Genomic DNA, 11,367 nt, shown 5'->3' on the forward strand with positions numbered 1-11,367 from the left:
CATGGTCCATAGCAGAGAGTCTTCCTTGGTCTTTCAAGATATTAGTAAGCTTTTCATGCAAGGAAACAGCTCTTTCACGTGTCTACAGTGAGATAGAAGAACACATGAGGATGTCTTCCTGCACTGGTCAATAAAGGCAAGGCCATACAGGTGGTAAAATCACAGGTACTGGGTTGGAGCTCCCTGCCTGGCAGGAGGGCTCTGCAGAGGGACCTGGACAGACTGGAGAGTTGGGCTGATTCCAATGGGATGAGGTTCAACACAACAACCCCATGGGGAGCTCCAGGCTGGGCACAGAGTGGCTGAGAGCAGCCAGGCAGAAAGGGACCTGGGAGTCTGGATTGACAGGAAGCTGAACAGGAGCCAGCAGTGTGCCCAGGTGGCCAAGAAGGCCAATGGCATCCTGGCCTGGATCAGGAACAGCGTGGCCAGCAGGTCCAGGGAAGGGATTCTGCCCCTGTGCTCAGCCCTGGGGAGGCCACAGCTTGAGTCCTGTGTCCAGTTCTGGGCCCCTCAGCTCAGGAAGGAGATTGAGGTGCTGGAGCAGGTCCAAAGGAGGGCAACCAGGCTGGTGAAAGGACTCGAGCACAGACCCTATGAAGAGAGGCTGAGGGAGCTGGGGGTGTTGAGGCTGGAGAAGAGGAGGCTCAGGGGAGACCTCATCACTCTCTACAACTCCCTGAAAGGAGGTTGGAGCCAAGTGGGGGTTGGTCTCTTTTCCCAGACGACTTTCAACAAGACAAGAGGGCATGGTCTTAAGTTGTGCCAGGGGAAGTTTAGGTTAGATATTAGAATTTCTTTACAGAGAGGGTGATCAAGCATTGGAATGGGCTGCCCAGTGAAGTGGTGGATTCTCCATCCCTGGAGATATTTAAAAAGAGCCTGGATGTGGCACTCAGTGCCATGGTCTAGCAACCGCAGCAGTGGGTCAAGGGTTGGACTTGATGATCTCTGAGGTCCCTTCCAACCCAGCCAATTCTATGATTCTGTGAATTTTTCCTGAGACCAAGGGATCTTTTCCTGAGACCTGGAGGCCACGTTGTATGTGCAGAACCACACAGCACAGCCCTGAGAGTGCTTGGGTCAGCTCTGTGGTTGGGTCACGAACTGACCAGGGCACAATAATCTCCTCAGGATGATTACACTGACTTTCACTGAGGTAAACAGTGAGATGCCAGGGTGATTTCAGACCTAGTGACAAAATTATGTCAGTTTTGGAATAAGAAATCAGCCTAGCTGCTTCATGCTTTGTTCCCTAGATGAAAGTGCATGTTTGAACAAAAATAATAGTAATGGAATATGGAACGTATAAGAAAACTACAAATACCAATAGCAATATTTCACCTTTCTCTAACAATCCCCAGCACCAAAGACTGATATATTTCTTAAGTACAAACTCTTTAATTTGCAGCCCAAGGCAAGGTAAAAGGATTGTTATTACTCTTATTTTACAGACAATGGCTAGCAAGAAAAACTCTATGCAGCTCAGCCAAAAGCACATAGCATCTTCTGCAAGATTTAGACAAAAAAGCCATTTGCATTAAGTTAACAACACTGACATTGCTTTCATGGTCCTTCACTTCCTAGCATGTATGCAGTCAAGTATGACAGCTTCACAGTTCCACTCACCTTCTGTGAACCTCTTCACCACTGTGAGGTCATTTTGGAAGCCCACTCCTGACTGAACTGCTTTAGGTTGCATGGAGATGCCACCTCTGGATCAGGAAAGTCACAGGTCAAAATTAAGTTCATCCAATTCCTTTGATTTACGAGGTGTCTGAAATTAGAGAGTTTATTCAGAACATATGCATTTTATTTATTTTTATAATATTTGAAGCAAAGGTACTTCTTGGGTACTGATGGTTTTACACAGCAAAATGGAGACAAAGAGAAACAGTCAACTGCTTGATTTCATAATGTTTCATAGCAGTTAGAATTTCACATACCTGTGAGATCAGCACCCTGGGAGATCAGCAGCCTCCAAGCAGGGACTTCTCCCATCAAACTCCTGAGGGTTGTTGCCCAGCCCATGTTGGTCCACTGCAGCAGATGCAGAAGCTACAATAGCCTTGAGCCTACTGGTAACCTGTGTGCTTGTGCAAGCCCTCATTAAACCTTCTGATGTCACACCTTAGAACCAAGGATCTGGCACTGGAGAGGAAAACGTGTTTGAACAGCTAGCACTGTGATCTCCTTTATACTTTTTATACACAGAAAATCTCCCTGGGATATATTCAACAGGAAAAGGGAGGAGACTTTGGTAATTCCCACAGCTGCCATCTGTTTTCTGATTCCCTGATCCAGAGGTGGCATCTCCATGCAACCTAAAGCAATTCAGTCAGGAGTGGGCTTCCAAAATGACCTCACAGTGGTGAAGAGGTTCACAGAAGGTGAGTGGAACTGTGAAGCTGTCATACCCATGGCAGGAAACACACCTTGCAAATTCACCTGGAATTCCAAATGAAAACTTCTCATCCAAGAGTAGCTAAAACTATTCTAAGGCCTTACTGCTGATTTTCCTCCTCTGGGAGGAAATGAGAGAAGTGCAAGAATATACTTGTATTGCAATCTATAGGTGAGGCAGCTCTTCTCCAGTAGGTGACAGATTACTTCATAAATCATAGAATAACAGAATCACTGAATGTCAGGTTGGAAGGGACCTCAAGGATCATCCTTTCTACTGGTATTGACTGTATGAGATGTCTCAGCAGCCTGTGGAGACTTAAAACTTTTGAAAGTGAGGGAATCCACCCCTAACCCTGGGAAACCATTCCAATGTCTGACTGTCAGTTCAATCAGAACCTCCCCAGGAGCAATTTGTGCCCATTGCCCCTTGTCTTGTCCATGTGACTCCTTGTAAATAGAGAGTCTCCATCTTCCTTGTAGCCTCTTTTAAGTACTGGAACACTGTAATAAGGTCTCCCCTAAGCCTTCTCTTCTCAAGGCTGAACAAACCCAGTTTTCTCAGCCTCTCCTCATATGGCAGCTGCTCCAGTCCTCTGATCATCCTTGTGACTCTTCTCTGGACCCTCTCCATCCTGTGCACATCCTTTTTGTACAGCAGGGACCAAAACTGAACACAATACTGCAGGTGTGGTCTGACAAGCACAGAGCAGAGTGGGATGATGACTTCTTTGTCTCTGCTGGTGATGCCTTTGTTGGTGCAGCCCAGCATCCTCATGTTGAGCCTGTTCTCCATCACAGGTCCCTTTCCACAAGGCTGCTCTCTCAAGTGGATCCCAGTCTGAACTGCACTTCTGGCCTATGTGTTCCCAGGTGCAAGACCTTGCACTGCTCTACATTGAACTTCATCAAGTTCCTGCAAGCCCACTCGTTCAGTCTGCCTAAGTCATCCTGGAAGGTGGCTGTCAACCTTCTGGGCTGTCAGCCTCTCCACTCATCTTGCTGTCATCAGCAAACTTCATTTGGTGTCCCAGTCATCTGTCAGCAAGAGCCAAACATGCAAACACTTTCTGAATGCAGATAAGAGTCATGCCACTCCTTGGCTCCAGCAATGGCAGTCTGATTTGAAAGAATCATTCATTGCACTAAGAGTGTAGGCAGCATCCTGTCCGTGCTGACAGTGTTGGTCAGGGGGCAGTGTGTCAGGAGGCAGTGTCAGATGGGACATGGGAAGGGAGGGATGCCTGGAGGCAGTGCAGCAGGAACCCTGATGGCTGCCATCACCCCTACACCCCTACACACTCCGTGCAATCTCACATCAGACCTTAATGTCCCCACCACTTACCTGCAGCTGCAGTCCAGCTAAGAAGCTGGGCTGGCATTTGCCTCACGGTGGTGTTCAGTTCAATATTAGTTGTCCGAGTCTTGAACAGGGCCTTGGAAATACTGGGGAGACCTCTCCTCTTGACAGGCACTTCCTCTCCATCACTTGGCAGGCAGATCATTTCTGCAAAAGCAAGCATTTTCTTAATCAAACCAGAGCAATGTTTGCAATCTCAAAACAAAAAATGCTAGACATATTCTCATCTCCTTTTCACCCTTCACCGGGAGCAAGGGTGAAACCACTTCACCCTTTTCAACCATTTTCAACCAGCTGGCCATATAAGATGGGAGAGATGGCAGCATAAGGCTCATCTTACCAAGATGATGCTTGGTAAGAGGTCTGGGATTCATTCTGCTCCTCCAGCAAGCACACCTGGGGCTGAAGGACTGGAGTTGACGAATGCTTTTTTGTTTATTGCATTAATATTTTTCACACACAGCACAATTAAAATTAACATCTCATCACAAATGGAAACACCTCTGATTGCTGAACAGCAGAAACTGTACAATATGGGGTGTTGGAAGAAGTAGTGGTGCTGGTGTCTCTGGTTAAAAGCTCTCAGGCTGCTGTGAGATCTCTCCCTGGAACAACTGTGTCTTCTGTGCCTTGGGCTCAGCTCTGGAAGGATGTGCTCTGGCTGGTAATTTTCACTTCTGGCCTCAATATGATCTGGTTATCCAAAAAGCTGTTCTGCAGTCTTCTGTCAATGGATATATACCTGCTTTTTGTTTGGATTGCAAAATCTATATAAGAGATCTGAACTGATAAAAAAGAATTATCAGCAAAGGAAACTCCCAGGCCCTTCCCTTACCAGGGTATTTTGTAATCCATGCTTTCAACCAGCTTAGCCAAAGCCCACGGGCCCACCCTTGTGTGGGTAAGGCTTTCTGCCTGGGTGTGGGCAAGCAGAGCAGACTGCAGAGCAGGAGGGAGGGAGTGACAGGAGCCTTGGGGCAGCACCTGGCTGACATGGAGGCAACCCCTGGTCCCTTTAGACAGAGATCATCCCTATAGATCTCTATGACAAAAAACTTCCCAGACTACCTCTGAATAGTCTTCCTTTTCTCCTGCAACCTGAGCTCAAATGGTGCAATTACAATTGCTCTCTCTTGGCTCTCAGCTGAACAGTTTTTGTGGGAGTGGGAGAAATTTGTACATAGGATATGCTTAGCACTTGTCCAGAAAAAAAAAAAATAATCATTGCCATCATCTCCTTCACAATGGTTTGCAGAGTCTGAGTGTTAAACAATGTCCCTCTCCAGCAAGTAGTTGTTGTGTTCTTCAGCTCAGTACTGATGAGCATTTCCTTCTATCTGCCAGGTAAAGGGACCAGGAGTTGGACTGCTTGGTTACTCCAAAGGAGCTGAGCTGAGTCTTGCCATGGCTGCCTTCCTGAAGAACATCACTGCTGTTGCTTCCCTCAATGGCCCTGTGGCCATTACAACTATTCCTCTCTGTTACAAGGATAAAACCATCCCTTCTTTGCCCCTCGATGAAAAACGGATAAAGGTCATTGACTCCCATATTTTCGATTATTCTGAACTCTGCCTTGACCCCTTTCAAGCCCCTGGCAACCAAAGCCTGATCCCACTAGAGAAAGTTGAGGCACAGTTACTGTTCATTGTTGGACAAGATGATCACATTATTAAATCCAAGTATTATGCTACTGAAGCCTGCAAGCTTTTACAGGCTCAAGGGAAGGAAAATTCCATAGACTATCCTCAGTTCTTCCTTAAAAGCAACACCTCTCAAATGCTAATATTTCACTACAAATGGAGCTGTCTCTGATCTCTGTGCTGGTGGAACGTGCAAGAATGGATGCTATAGCCTGGAGGCTGAGTGTCTCTGATTAACCCTCGGGGAGGGTTGTTTGCTGTCTGTATCTTCATTTTTCCCTCAGAAGGAAGTACTCTGCCTTGAGCATACTTTTGGCTCCAAGGCATCGTGCTGTGCTGGTTCTGGCTGGGTTAGATTTAATTTTCTTCATAGTCCCATTCTTCACTGGAATGAAAGTGTTCTGGATTTGTGCTGGTAAGACTGTTGATAACACAGAGAAGTTTTAGTTGTTGTTGAGCAGTGCTCACACAGTCAGGATCTTTTCTGCTTCTCACCCCACCCCACCACTGAGATAGCTGAGGGTGCACAAGAAGCTGGGAGGGGACACAGATGGGACAGACCCCAGTTGACCAAAAGGATATTCCAGATGGGACAACATCACACTCAGCATATAAGGCTGGGAGGTGACAAAGGAAAGAGGGACATTCAGAGCATTTGTCTTCCCAGGTAACAATTGTGCAGGATGAAGCCCTGCTGTCCTGGAGATGGCTGAGCACCTGCCTGCTGGTGGGAAGCAGTGAATTAACTCCTTGTGTGGTTTTGCTTGCACACATGGCTTTTGCTTTACCTATTAAACTGTCTTTATCTCAACCCATGAGTTTTCTCACTTTTACTCCTCTGATTCTCTCTCCCATCCCACCCAGGGAGAGTGAGCAGTCAGCTGTGTGGGGCTTGGGTGCCAGCTGGGGTTAAAGCACAACATTCTTTTTTGGCACCCTATGTGGGGCTGGAAGGATTTGGGATAACAACAGATTTGACTGGAATGTGCTAGAATTAATTTATAACTGGTGTTGCTGTTCAGCTATGAATTGGAAGGCTCCTGTGCTTGCCATGGGGCTTTCTTGCCTTACTGTAAACTGCAGTCTTGTGCTTTTTAGTGGCTGCTTTTTGCTTTTGCTGCTCACTGCACTGCTTATCACCTTGCTCTGCTGTGCCTGGGAACATTTTGATAACAGCAGTGGTGATGTGCCTGGGCTGGCAGATGGCCAGGGCATTCCTCCTGTTTCTGTGCTGCTGCACTGGACAGGCTGGAACTCCACTGTCAGTTTGAGTCGAGGGGACTGTCACCTGTGGACGAGTCCATCAGGGAGCAGAACACCCCAAACATCTGTGGCCGTGGTTATGTCTGTGCCACAGCTTGGATACCTCTGAAGGGACTGTGGCCAAGGATAATTCCACCCTGGGGAAGGTGGACCTTAAAGCATCTGTGGCTGTGGAAAAATCCATGCTCCAGCAGGTACACCCTGAAGCATCAGTGGCTGTGCGTGAGGTCACGCTGGAGCACCCCAAAGAGTGGGGCCATGGATAAGCCCATGACAGAGCAGATCCACCCCTGGAGGGACTGAAGCTATCAGTAAAGCCATGTTGGAGCAGCTATATAGGGTATAACCCTGATATAGGGGTATACCTAGATATAGCACCACTTGGAGCAGCTACACCCCTAAGGGACTGCAGTCTGTGGATGAGTCCAAGCTAGAGCAGGGGCAAGGTTCATTGCAATGTTAAACCCTATGCTCTGGTCCAGAGGGACCAGGGGTGAAGATTGTAATAGAAATACCTTTAAATTTTTTTAACCCAGAATTTGAGTTAAGTGTTGCAGGGAAATTATTATAGCAAAAACAACTTGAGCCAGTGGAGGACAAACCTTACAAGAAGCAGTGCAAGTGCAGAAGTGACCCGACCTGAGCTGACTTTGGTGACAACACAACACAACACAACACAACACAACACAACACCTCTCCTGTCCTGAGTGATCACCATAACAGGTGGACCCCAACAAACAAACCAACTTAGTGGACATTTTGTGCACATTCATGGACATTTTATGGACATTTCACAGAGGTCATTCATAGACAAAGAGAATTATATCTGTGTATGATATTAAAGAATGAGAAGGGAGTTGTCATTAACCAAGATGTATTGGATAGTGTGGGACCTGAGCACAACATAAATGGTATGGAATAAGGCTGGAGAATTTGCTGATTTTGTCTGGGATGGAGTAAATTTTCTTTGTAGTAGCAAGTATGTGGCTATGTTTTGGGTTTGTGCTGAAAACAGGGTTGCTAAGGCAGAGATACTTTGGTTATTGCTGAGCAGGGCTTACACAGCTCCAGGCCCTTCTCTGCTTCCCTCCCTGCTGCACCAGTGAGGAGGCAGGGGGTACACAAGAAGGTTGGAGGGTGCACAGATTCTAGAGTCTAGAACTTGTCTGGAGAATAAGTCTAATGAGAGGTGGCTGAGAGAACTGGGGTTTTGAGTCTGGAGAAAAGGAGGCTCAGGGTAGACCTTGTCACTCTCTATAACTACTTCAAAGGAGGATGCAGCAAGGTGGGTGTCAGTCTTTTAGTCAAAGTAGCAATAAACCAAGAGGAAATTACTTCAAGTTGTTACAGGGGAGGTTTAAATTAGGTATTTTGAACAACTTCTTTACTGGAAGGGTTGTCAAGCACTGTAAAGCTGCTCAGGGACGTGGTGGAGTCACCATCCAGAAGATTATTTAAAATAAGATGTACAGATGTGGCACAGATGGTTTAGTGGTGGACTTGACAGTGTCAGGTTAGTGGATGACTTGATCATCTTAATGGTATTTTCCAACCAAAATCTTTTTATGATTCCATGTTGCTACATCTGGGACAGCTGACCCCAACTGACAAAAGGGATATTCCACACCATATGACATTTTTATGCTCAGCATATAAAGCTGGGGGAAGAAGAAGGAAGGTGGGGACTGTCACAGATGACTGTTTAGATAAAAGTGCTACTTAACAAGAGTTTGGTGGCAAAGTCCTCTCTATTACTCTCTATTACTTACTACACAGAGGAAACACACAGAGGGAAAATTGGGTTAGAACCAATTGAGAATGATTAACACAGGGACTGTAGGTGCAGCAAGATAAGGGAAACCAACCTTCCTGTTGAGTCAGGAGGTTCAGAATGGACCCCCTTGCTTTCTAAACTCCTGTCTCAGGGAGGAGTCTGGGTGGGGTGGACACATTCCTAGTCCCAGTCTTGGTCACGGATTTCTGGCTAAGAGGTTATAGGTGTTTAATTATATGTGCACACAAAATTCTCTACACTATTTAGCTTAGATTTAAATGTTTCATCACGCTTATTCCCACTTCTGTCTGGGCGTGCAGAGTTCGTTTGCTCCAAAGTTTGAATCCTATGTTTCCTGTAGCAGTTTCTCTGGGAGTGTATTTTATAAAAATAAATCATTTAATAGAATGGTACAGCAGCAGGGTTAGCTCATGTCTTCAAAGAGGGGACAAGCCAAAGAAATTCCTGGGTAATTATCCCCCTACAGACTATTCACCCACCCCTCATGCGATGGTTTTGTCAAGCAATAAAATTTGGTCTGTGGTCTTCTTCAGTGGATTTCTTCTATCTTGAGGCAAGCTGTTATCTCGTCTAGTTGCAGCTGATGATGATGGTTGTAGCCTTGAAGGCTCCATATCTTATTTCAGCTGGCTCTGGAGGCCCTGTTTTACTAAGTAGGCACATGTCCAGTAAATCTAAGCAGAAATGTACAGCTTGCATCCTAAGGCTTCAGCAAATCTAGCTACTCATGCTAGCTCAGCAAAGCCAAGCAAACAGTATATTAAATCACACAGTGCTATAGTTCTGATTCATTCTATTTAAAACTTACTTGTTTAAGCTAAACAACAAATATCTCTCAACACTGAGAGGTTTCCCTCTTAAAGGACAGAGTTGCCTGGTGTGCAGTCCAGGGAGAATTCAAAATGGGCTTATTCAATGATCTGTCATTGGTAAAAGATCTTGTTGCTTTGAAGAGCAGCCTTGAGAGCCATCCCAGCTCCAGGGGAGACCATCACCATGCAGCCACACTGCCCAGCAGGGAGATACAGAGCTCACTTAAAGTTTCATATGGAATAAAGCAGTTGTCTCATAGTCAAATTCATTTCGTGCAAGAGGACTAAGACTCCTAAGACTCCTTGTATCTGCAACTTAGCAGGATTCACTGTGTCTCTCTGCTCCTTTGGGGGTTGTCTGGAGGAGTTCTTGGTTGGGCTTCAGCTCTGGCCTCTACCTCCTTTGCAGCCTCTACACCAAACTGCTGGTTTGGTTAAGGGGACTGAATGCATCTGTCACAGGAATGTTCAAAGTAATGGTGTTTTTCTTCCCAAGTAACCACTATGCATGATAGAGCCCTGCTGTCCTGAAAATGTCTGAACACCTGCCTGCCAGTGGGAAGCAGTGAATTAATTCCCTGTTTGGCTTTGCTTGCATGTGTGACTTTTGCTTTAGCTATTAAACTGTCTTTATCTCAACCCATGAGTTTTTCCAGCTTTACCTTTCCAATTCTCTCCCCCATCCCACTGTGAGGGAGAGTGAGCAGTCAGCTGTGTGGAGTTTAGTTGCTGGCTGGGGTTAGACCACAACATATGCACAACATCTGCTTAATTTAGAGCCATTGTGATCTTCTCCCACGTGATGTGAAACCCTTCCAGCTTCATTATTAGGGCAAGAATTGCAATAGAGTCTGAGATTAGAAAGCCATCTAGTCACTTGCTGTGCTTTGGTTAGAAGTAGATCTCTTTCCCAGGGTGAAGCAGGGGTCCTGTGGGTGAGAAGGACCCGAGGGCCTCCTGCCCCACCTCAGCAGAGCAGTCACACTCATCCCGAGACATCAACAAGCAATGAAATGCCTCCAGCACCCCCAACTGCTTTGTCTTCCTTTAGCCTGCCAGGGGCCACCATCCCTGTGTCCTGGAGGGCTGCCACCTCCCTTGCAGAGGCCATCTCCCACCTCCCTGCTGAACCAGCTGACCTGGGTGTCTCCAGGGTGCAGGTGTCTTGCTGGCCAGCCTCACACACCAGGACAGACCTCAGAGCCACCAGCTGCCTCTCAGACCTGCCCTGTTTTCTGCACCTGTGTGCACTCCTTTGGAGCAGCACAGCTCTTCCCTGCTTGGCAGCCTTGATAATGGATGTTATCAGCAGTGCTGGCTGGCACCCATGGGCCTGCCCTAGCATGGGTAAGGAGCTCTGCCTGGGTGTGAGCAAGAAGAGCAGACTGCAGAGCAGGAGGGAGGGAGTGACAGGAGCCTTGGGGCAGCACGTGGCCACTCCAGATGCCCTCATCCCATGAGAGGTGCAAAGACTGTGAAGCCCCAGAAGATGCCAGGAGAGCAGCACCAGGGTGGTGGGGATGGCTCTCCCCTGAGATGCTCCCAGACCATGGTACCCTGCACCCACAGGACCACACCAGCCCCTCTTGGGATGCCTCTGCTGAGCAAGGTGAGCTCCTATGCCATATGAGCTTCTGCAGAACATCTTCCCCGAAGGGGTGGGTGGGACATGAGCCTTAAACCTGCCCTGTTGCTCTGGCCGGAGCTCCCTAGCAGGGGCTGAGCACTGAGTCCCCCTGAGACTCCTGGCAGTTCCTGCTGCTGCAGGAGACCTCTCTCCACATGTTGTGGCATGGCTCAGGAGCTGGAGCAGATGGGAGTCTAGAGGTGCTCTGTGCTAGACCCTACCATGCTGTCCCCATGTCTGCAGCTGGTCACACATGACAGCACTGTTGGATTCAGGATCATGTCACAAGAGTGGCCTCTCCAGGGACAGCCATCCATGGGAGTGGCAGAATCTCCTGCAAAAAATGCTCCCAGATTGTGGTGCCATTTGCTTGCAGATCTGCATGCAGCAGAGCAGTAACCTTTTTCCAAAGGGAGCCTGCAGCTTGCCTGAGTTCAGGGAAGGAAAGAAAGAATCACAAGGAGGGC

The sequence above is a fragment of the Heliangelus exortis genome, chromosome 5 (genome assembly GCF_036169615.1).
Source record: "Heliangelus exortis chromosome 5, bHelExo1.hap1, whole genome shotgun sequence".
NCBI classification, from domain to species: domain Eukaryota; kingdom Metazoa; phylum Chordata; class Aves; order Apodiformes; family Trochilidae; genus Heliangelus; species Heliangelus exortis.